The 10324-nt window shown below is 49.7% G+C and overlaps 1 protein-coding gene across 1 annotated transcript in view; it reads left to right on the top strand.

The window, feature by feature from the left end:
- Positions 1-3838: 3838 nt before the first annotated feature.
- The window catches only part of LOC136615231 (oocyte zinc finger protein XlCOF29-like), a 13986-nt gene continuing 7500 nt past the window's right edge, over positions 3839-10324 (top strand). The window contains exon 1 of the mRNA XM_066594156.1: positions 3839-3962. The gene's annotated coding sequence lies outside the window, so the exon portion shown is untranslated. The remainder of the gene's footprint in view (positions 3963-10324) is intronic.

Genomic DNA, 10324 nt, shown 5'->3' with positions numbered 1-10324 from the left:
GCCAGTGTCAGGCTTCACTGTAGCTTCACAGAGCCAGTGCCAGTGCCAGGCTTTACTGTAGCTTCACAGAGCTAGTGCCAGGCTTCACTTTAGCATCGCAGAGCCAGTGCCAGGCTTCACTGTAGCATCACGGAGCCACTGCCAGGCTTCACTGTAGCCTCACCGAGCCACCGCCAGGTTTCACTGTAGCATCACAGAGCCAGTGCCAGGCTTCACTTTAGCATCGCAGAGCCAGTGCCAGGCTTCACTGTAGCATCACCGAGCCACCGCCAGGTTTCACTGTAGCATCACAGAGCCAGTGCCAGGCTTCACTGTAGCATCATGGAACCAGTGCCAGGCTTCACTTTAGCATCACGGAGCCAGTGCCAGGCTTCACTTTAGCATCACGGAGCCAGTGCCAGGCTTCACTGTAGCATCACGGAGCCACCGCCAGGCTTCACTGTAGCATCACGGAGCCACCGCCAGGCTTCACTGTAGCCTCACCGAGCCACCGCCAGATTTCACTGTAGCATCACAGAGCCAGTGCCAGGCTTCACTGTAGCATCACGGAACCAGTGCCAGGCTTCACTTTAGCATCACGGAGCCAGTGCCAGGCTTCACTTTAGCATCACGGAGCCAGTGCCAGGCTTCACTGTAGCATCACGGAGCCACCGCCAGGCTTCACTGTAGCCTCACCGAGCCACCGCCAGGTTTCACTGTAGCATCACAGAGCCAGTGCCAGGCTTCACTGTAGCATCACGGAACCAGTGCCAGGTTTCACTTTAGCATCACGGAGCCAGTGCCAGGTTTCACTTTAGCATCACGGAGCCAGTGCCAGGCTTCACTGTAGCATCCCGGAGCCAGTGCCAGGCTTCACTGTAGCTTCACCGAGCCACCCCCAGGCTTCACTGTAGCATGACGGAGCCACTGCCCGGCTTCACTATAGAATTATTGAGCCACTGCAAGGCTTCACTATAGCATCACCAAGCCACTGCCAGGCTTCGCTATAACATAACGGAGCCACTGCAAGGCTTCACGGTAGCATCACCGAGCAACTGCAAAGCTTCACTGTAGCATCACCGAGCAACTGCAAGGCTTCACTGTAGCATCACCGAGCCACTGCCATGCTTCACTATAGCATCACTGAGCCACTGAAAATGCTCCACATTTTGAGGTTAAATTTTTTTTCAAGAGCCCGAAAATCACCCATTTAATTGAATGCATTGGAATCCAATGCTTCACATGGTCGCAATTTTCGGACGTTTTATCGCAGCTAAATAGCCACATAAAAATCTTGTGTGAATAAGGTCGTGCTGTGCAAAATGTAAACCTCAGTGCCTGCGGCCACCAATCTTGCTGCAGGTCTTTTGCAGTTACTTGACAGTTGTTGCCCACCTACCTCTTCAGGAATCTGATGGCAGCTGGTAATTACTAACTATTTCTGCCACATCCAGATATTGTACCAATGCTCCTTTAACTCTGAGCATACAGACTTCCAACTGTATCTGTAAAAATATTCACTGACTTACTCAGCCAAGAAAGCCCCTAGCCAGCCCAGGTATTTGATGTGTTTTATTTCAAGGACACTTGCTGCAACTAATGGAGTCCTTGATTAGTTGTTTCAGGTGTGTTTGAGACAACTGATTAGCATACATGTGCATCACTAGTTCCTTTGCTGTCATGTAACCTGTTAATACAGCAGATATATTGTTGACTCACTCAAGAGAATCATTCAGTCTTTCACGTTCACTGGTGAACTACCTACATGTTAGTTACACGTTCACCTTATAGGTGACTGAGAGGGACTGAAAGAGCACAATTTAAACGATAAGCGAACGAGCCAACGATGATATTTATGCCTGTGTAACGTGAACGAGAAGTGTAGAAAATATGCAGCCCTCACTTTCTGTTTACATGTGCAGAAAACAATGCAAGAAAATGAAAATACACACCAGGCACATAAATACGCAGCGTATCTACACAACCGCACGCCGTGTGAGTGAGCCCTGAGGCGACAGGGGTGCAAAAGACAGAGTTCCATAACTATGGGCACACAGTACTGCTAATATTTCCCTGCATCGGGGTGGCATCAGCTTCAGGGAAAATCTCAGCAAGACATTTAGGGATAATATTAAATTATTGGGCTGGAAGGGGTTAAAGACAACAAATCCATCAAGTCTTCCATTTCTTCTACTCCATACTGTGACTGTTCTCAGCAAGAGAAACCAAGTAATCTTGTAGATATGATACCTTTTAATGCCTTACAAAGAGACATGATGTTACAAACCTACTTAGGACATGAAGCCTTCTGCAGTGAAGGTCTCGTCCCTATGGCGTAACCTTCACTGGCTAGGAAGGAATGCTGATCTATTGCAGTGACAGGATGCAAGAACAGTCTCGGCAATAGCTCAGCGCTCCCTGTGCCAGGCTGTAAACTAGTGACATAGCGTACAGCAGAAAAGAGTCACACAGAAAACAGAAGAATCAGCCACCTGGAGGTGAAGTGACCCCCCCGGGACTGCAGGAGACATTAGAAGATATGTAAGGTGAAGATCTGGTAAGTAGACAGACAGAGGAGGAATAGATAAATATAGTTTTTTTTTCTTGTTAATAACAGAACCACTTTAATTAGTCCACTGATAAGGGATGTGAAAGTTTTATGGTCTCTGAATTAGTGTTAGGGAGTCACCAGGTCTGCATGTTATCTCTGCTATAGATTTCTCATAATCTCCAATGATGCATGAAGCCCCCTCCGAGGTTCATTCTGTTCTTGAAAGTATCAAACATGGTTATAAACTTGTGCTCCCAAATTATTCTATGATGTTCTGATTTGAAGTTGCCTTTTAGTATAGTAACCTTCATAGTTTGTATGTTGTGTCCTTGACTAGAAAACTGCCCCACCACAGGTAATTCTGTCTTTCTTTGTGTGGTGATGAGATCTCATCCTTGCTTTCAGTTTTTGTCCTGTTTCTCCAACATAAAGCCCCCCTACAGAACATTTACTGCAGAGGATCTGGTACACGACATCGGACGTGGATGTTGTGTAGTCCTGCTGTGTGTTGGGGGTTTGTATCCTGTCTGAGGTGCGTACATGCTAGCAGGTCTTACAGCTCCTTACATTACAGGGGTAAGTTCCTCTTTGTGTGTCAGAGGGCAATGCAGCTACTTAAAGGACACCACCGAGCTACTGAACAAACTATCAGCCATAGGTTCCCACTCCCCGATGATGCCATCCTGGCCATGATGGATGTGGAGTCCTTATATTCTACCATCCCACAGGCACACCTTTAGCCCAATGGGGTTGCCCCTGAATCGGTGTTACAACTCACAAGATTCTTCCTCACACACAATTATTTCTCCTTTGACAAAGAGACATTCCTACAGCTCAGCGGCACCGCCATGGGCAGCAAGATGGGCAGTAAGATGGGCAGTAAGATGGGCAATAAGATGGGCAGTAAGACGCTGGCTGTAACATCATGTATTATTGTTGGCCATTAACAAAAGTTTCATATCTACAAGATTACTTGGTTTCGCTTGCTGAGAACAATCACATTTTGCTCTACTGGTGACACCGTAACAAACTTGTTTCTTTCTACTCTATACTTAACATCGGAGCTCACCCCTGTCACATCACATGACCATCAGCACACCACCGTGACAGTGACGTCATCACAGGTCTTTTAGCCACCACTTATCATCCTCTCCCTGCTGAGCTCCGCCCCTTATATACTGATCACATGATGGTGACATCATCACAGGTCCTTCAGCCACCACTTCTCCTCCTACCTGCTGAACTCTGCCCGTAGTGATCACATGATGGTGATGTCATCACAGGTTCCATTGCAGTGTAGCAGGTCCTGGTACTTGCTGCTGTCTCTGTTATCAGCCAGTGGATATATATACTGATATCAGATGTATTCACAGCTGACGGTTGCTGCTTTGTATTACAGTATCAGAGCTCTGCGTGTGATTCCGGACGGCAGGTAAGAGGCGCCGGAGGGGTTTTGCACAGTTTTCTTACACTTTTTTTGGTCTTATTTCGGCCGATATGTGGTGGCCCGAATGAGTCCTACAAAAGCGCCTTGCCTTTAAATAGCAGCACTCAGTTCATGTATAACCAGCCGGGGTTAACCACTACTTAATTTGCCCTACGACAGAGATATTAATAATCTGCCAGGTGGACAGATGATTCTCATTGGTTGCCGGCAGATTAAACTCTGATTGGCTGCAAGCCAGTGGAGTGACAGTTGGGAGGCTGTTGATGATGGGGGTCTGGGGAGTGAAGAGAGGAGTTGTGTCGTAGTTGGGCCTCGTTCACACAAGCGACATGGCATCGCTGCAAGAAACTCGCAGCGATCTCCCATTGCTGGTCCGTGCGATATTACTGCGGTTTCTTGCAGTGGTAGAGCAACTTTGTAGCACCACATGTAGGATTTTTTTTGGGGGGAGGGGCTTGAAATATAAGCCCTACCCCGAGAATAAACCGTAGCTGAAGAAAAAAATAAGTATACATGTATACATCACCTCTTCCTCTCTCTTGGTTCACTCACAGCCACTCATCCAGCGCTGGCTGTGATTGGCTAAGCGTCAACCAATCACAGCCAGGGCTTCCAGGAAGCAGCGATTTTTCAATCCCCGGCCAGAAGAGGATGAAGAGAAACAATGCCGGGCCCCGGAGAGAAGCTGCTGCGGCGTCAGAGAGCACTTGTAAGGGGATGTATGTGAATTTTTTTTATTTTTCCTGCAGCCGGGGCTTAGATTATAGCTTTGACAGTAGGATTTCCTACGGTCAAAGTTGCACACACCGAACAAAAATGCGATTTTCGTGTGATACGACAGAGAAGGCTCCATAGGGAAACATGGGCTACAAAACCTCACGAGCCGCGGGCATATCGCCGGACCCAAAAGGTTTTTGTGTTGGGTTGTTGCATGCTACAAAACATGGCATGTGTGAAGAAACCCTTATGGGCTTCCCATACATATGATTTGTAGCATTGTGGCAACGCGATAAAATCGCACGACTTTGTCGCCTATGTGAATGAGTCCTTACAAGTGCGCCTTAAGTGCGCAGAGAGTTTGTCAGTAAGTCGACTGGTAAACAAGTGGACCATATAGATAGTCAGTGTGAGCTTATGTTTGGTTGAGAGGAGTTAGTCAGACAAGTGAAAGAGTTGGATAGTGAAAATCTTCAGGCGTCCATCAGAGAGAGAGGGAGGGACAGTGTTAAAGCCCATTTAGACACAGCGATTATCGCTCAAAAGCCGTCTTTTGAGTAATAATCGTTGTGTGTAACTGCACTGACATTGTGCAGTTTTCGTTAACTAGCCGCTGATCGTTGTCTTTTAGCAAGCTGAAAAAAAACAATCAGCCTTATCAGAGATTCACAGCGGGTTATAGCTGACAATATTGTTTCAGCTGTATCCCGCGCCCTGAAGACAGGCAGGGTATGAAGAACAGAGCTGGCCAGCGGGGAACAGCTGGCCCCGTTTGTCTTCTGCATTCCTCGCTCAGAGCGCAAGGTGATCGCTCAACGTTTGAGCGATCACCTTGCACCGCAAATAGACACATCAATTATTGCTCAAAAGTCGCTCAAAAGACATCTTTTGAGCGATAATCGTTGTGTCTAAATGGGCCTTTAGTGTGTATAGAGAGAGAGTTAGGATGACCAGGAGAAGAAAGATCCTGGTCAACATTGCAGTCAGGGAGCTGCCGGAGGCTACCGGAAGAGTTGTTGGATCCAGAGGCGAGTTGTAGCCTGTCACAAGAGAGTCCCTGCGAGGTGGCCGAGACACGAGAGATAAGCCAAAAGTATACATTTTACCATGAGGAGAGGGCCCCATATACAGGGCAGAGTTATAATTACAGACACCAGAGCCATGGAATACCCTCATAACCTGGGCCAAAACAAAGCTGTATACTGCTCACAGTTCACGCCCCTGATGAGCCATTAAACCGGCCCAAGAAAAACTACCAGCGCTGCCATATGTTACCCCGAGCGTCATCTCTGTCTGTAACCTGAGGAATCCCATGTACATTATCCCTGTTAATGGTAAGATGTAAAGAAAATAACCACTTTTAATGAAAGGCTTGTACGTGTCCACTGATATATGATTGCTTCCAACATCAACAAAGCAATGGGGAAAAAGTTGTTAAGTCTTTGTTTGTGAAGCCCTTGTTCTTGTGATTTCTTAATTGCATCACATTTAACATTCTTGCGCTAACGTAGCACTGGCGTCACGATTTACTCATAAAATAAATAAAATCTCAATAACGCCGTGAAGAGGCCGTTGTGGCTCTGTTGCAGATGACAGGGAGTTGCTTCAGAGCACCTAAGGAGCCACCTCTTGCAGATAGAACATGCCTGTCCTACTAATCTGTCATCAGGCATGGGGAATTTACCAAGGCAACCGCGTATTGCCCAGCAAGCATTGAAGCCAGTGATTTTAGCGTGTTGTCAGCTGTTCGACAGACACTGAGCCGTGACGTACCGTTACACCACCGTGTGGGAGGTCCGTCCCGCCAGCGCCATAAATGTACAGTGCAGAAAAGGGTTAAATACCAGCTGATACAGAATATCCTCTACACAACAATATATCTGCTGGGCTCCTCCTGCTCTATAAGAGGAGGCTGACAGATCGGACGCCATGTTCATCGGGACGGGTTCTCTTTGCATTCATAATCCCCCTGGATGTGGTGGCCGCCGCACCAAAAGGGTGGAGGACCCCCGTTCTTCACATAGTGTGATAATGCAGTAGCAAGAGTAGCCTGTAGGGGGCCTCTGAGCGCAGTTACTGTGTTTGGTTTAGTTGACCTGCACCTGTAAGGGTGTGGCTACACAGATTAAATTTCCTCTCCCTCACAAACTTGGGGTACTTGAAGCTCGTGGAGCTTAGGTTCATTGAGGCCTGGGGTCTATGTAGACCTGGTGCTGGTCTGTGAGGGACCTGGAATCATGGAGCGGACAGGGGGTAGTCGGAAGGTCCCTTCCTGGAAGGTCCGCTGAAAAAGCGGTACGTGTTTCTGTGTGCACTGTCACGTACAACAGTGAGAAGTTGCATATGATATGCCGGACTTTACCTGATGTTTTCCCGGCGTCATCCTGACGGCAGACATGGAGGTTGCACCTTGACCTTGTAGGGACAGGAAGCAAGAGACTTCAAAAGGCTCCTCCTGCCTCCCATTCACCAGTGCTTCCTGTCCCTACAGGGACATGCAAAAGGTGCTCCCTCCAGGGAGCTACAGGATAACACCGGGATTTCCGGTCCACGGGGCCGCTTCCCCTCTCACCTTTCCAGGGGAATCTGGCTGACAAGCGGGGCTGACGGTCCACAGGGCTGCTCCCCGTTTACCTCCCCTCCGGAGAGTCAGCGCGGTCCGGGAGCACGGCGGGCCACAGGTCTGACCGCCCGGGGATCACCACCGCAATGGTCGGAGCGGCGGACCACAGGTCCCTGAGTCCCCTCCTTCCTCCTTTCGGCTCCGTACAGCGTTTTCTCGGCAGGGGAGAGCGGCGGGCCATAGGCTCAGATGCCTCTCTCCCCTAGGCATGCCGGCACGTCCTCGTGCGGTGGCAGGGGGCGGAGCCAATGACGCGCCGTTGGGGGGCGGGGCCAAAGACGCAGCGTGACGCGGTGACGTCAGACGCTGTCAGGAGAACCCGGAAATGGCAGGAGATTTAAAAATGGAAACCCCCCGGCAAGCTTCCACTGACAGCACACCTTCAGGGAAGGATTTATCTGTCTGGCTGGTCCTGTCTATCGCTACCTAGCATGATGACTACTAAGGAACCAGAGATGGAAGCCCTGCAAACCGTAAGTGTGACAAATTGCAGGGGTGATGTGCTGGGGATTTAGCATTGTATGGCGGTTTATTTCCCTTATGTGCATGCATATATTTTTGCAGGACAGGGAATCTACCCGGTCTAAACAAGACCTTAAAAAAAGATGCAGGAAATGCGCCCTGTGTCTCAAAAAACTTGACGAGACATATAAAAAGCCGCTATGTCCCGATTGTACCGCAAAAATCCTGACGGACGAACAGGCCGCCTTCAGGGAGGATATTAGATCCCTGGTCCGTGAAGAGGTCCGGGCATCAATCTCTAGTCTCCCCCCAGTACAGCGGGAAAAAAGAGCCACTAAGAGGGCGAGCCACATGCCGCTGACGAGCTCAGAGTCTGAGCAATCCCTGGGCGACCTGTCAGACGGCGAACTCTTTGACCATCCCCCGGACTCCAGAGATGAGAATAGAAAATACTATTTCTCATCAGCAGAGCTGGACGACCTGATCAAAGCGGTCAGGGACACTATGAAGCTGGAGGATGTGATTGAGCCTAGGTCCGTACAGGACGACATGTTCGGTGGGCTCAGACCGAGAAACCGCATCATGTTTCCTGTAAACGATATCTTAAAAAAAGTGATCACAGATGAATGGGCCTCAGCAGATAAACACCTTTTATCTATCCCATGAGTACAAAGAGAGACTCCGGTTTGCGGAAGAGGACGTGAACATCTATGAGGATGTCCCCAAGGTGGACGCGCAAGTGGCCAGAATGACTAAAAAGACAGCCCTACCGTTTGAGGACTCCTCCCACCTTAAAGATCCAATGGACAACAGGGTAGATGCCCTGATGAAACGGGCCTGGCAAACAACGGCCTATACGCTGGAGTCCAACATTGCAGCGACGTCCGTGGCCAGGTCAATGTTCCTCTGGTTAGGGGAACTTGATGACCAGATAAAACAGAAGGTCCCTAGAGACGCATTACTGGAATGCATGCCTCTATGGAAATCGGCTACGGGCTTCCTGGCAGACGCATCTGCCGAATCCATGAGACTGGCGGCTAGGAGTGCTGCATTATCTAATATGGCCAGGCGGGCAGTCTGGCTGAAGATGTGGAAGGCAGACACGGCATCTAAAGGGAGGCTATGTAATATTCCCTTCCATGACCGGTACATCTTTGGCGCAGACCTGGAGGAGATCCTTAAAAGAGCTACGGATAAAACCCACAGCTTCCCGGACCAAGCGAGGACTGGGTTTTCTCACAAACGTCAACCATCCTTCAGGCCATATCGGGGCAAAGGGAAGACGGGACGCTGGTCCTACCCCAAAGGCGACAGGGGTAAGACTAAAACAACCCCTACCCCCATAGAAGAGTGCCAGGTGGGGGGTAGACTACTGAAATTTTCCCGAGAATGGCAGGGGGTTACAGACAACCCGTGGGTCTTGCAACTCATAGCTCAGGGGTACAGAATAGAGTTCTTCACCCGCCCCCCAATGTCTTCAGAGTCACCCCCACACAATCCCCGACCCTGCAGGATATCTTTAAAGACGAAATCTCGAAGCTGCTGCAAATGGGGGCGATAGTCCGGGTCCCCACAGTAGAGCAGTGCCAGGGATTCTACTCGCCTCTCTTCCTGATCAGAAAGCCAAATGGTAGTTTCAGGATGATTCTTAACTTGAAGGGCCTGAATAAATTTATTGCCTACAAAAGATTTAAAATGGAGACCGTCAGGTCAGCGGTAACGCTGATCGAAAGGGGGGACTTCATGAGTACCGTCGACCTAAAGGACGCGTACTATCACGTCCCAGTCCTGCCGGAGCATCACCAATATTTAAGGTTTGCCATCAGGATAGGGAGCAGTGTGCGTCACTTTCAATTCCGGTGCCTACCCTTTGGCATTTCCACGGCTCCCAGAATATTTTCTAAAATAGTGGCAGAGATGGTGGCTCATCTCCGTCTAGCGGGTATAAATATCATCCCGTACCTGGACGACTTCCTAGTGATTGCTTCCTCACCCAGGGTCCTCAGGGACCGATACTAGCAGAGTCATCTCCCTTTTCCAGAGATTGGGGTGGATAGTCAACTTCCCCAAATCTAGCCTTCTCCCCGAGACGCGGAAGACCTTTTTTGGGGGTACAGATAGACTCAGTGTCACAGACTTTGTCTTTACCCCCCCCCCCCCCCCCCCCAGACAGGAGAGTCTTAGACTGGCAGCGCAGGAGGGCGGCCAGAGAAGGCAAATCGTAATTAGGGATGCAATGAGGCTCCTGGGCCTCATGACCTCCTGTATCGGTATTATCCCTTGGGCCCAGGCGCACTCTAGGACACTACAGAGATCCATCCTGGGTAACTGGGATGGGGCATCCACCTCTCTGGACAGGAGAATGCCCATGTCTCCAGCTGTCTTAAGGTCCCTCCGCTGGTGGCAGTCATCTGACATCCTTGAAGCAGAGTTCCCATGGGTGGCAGAACCCTTCATCCCCGTAGTAACAGATGCAAGCCAGTCTGGCTGGGGAGCGCAAGTAGGGCAGTGCCTACTCCAGGGCGAGTGGGGGCCGACGTTGCGT

The sequence above is a fragment of the Eleutherodactylus coqui genome, chromosome 1 (assembly GCF_035609145.1).
Source record: "Eleutherodactylus coqui strain aEleCoq1 chromosome 1, aEleCoq1.hap1, whole genome shotgun sequence".
Taxonomy (NCBI): domain Eukaryota; kingdom Metazoa; phylum Chordata; class Amphibia; order Anura; family Eleutherodactylidae; genus Eleutherodactylus; species Eleutherodactylus coqui.
Note: the sequence above shows the minus strand (reverse complement) of the source record. Positions and strands in the feature narration are given on the sequence as shown.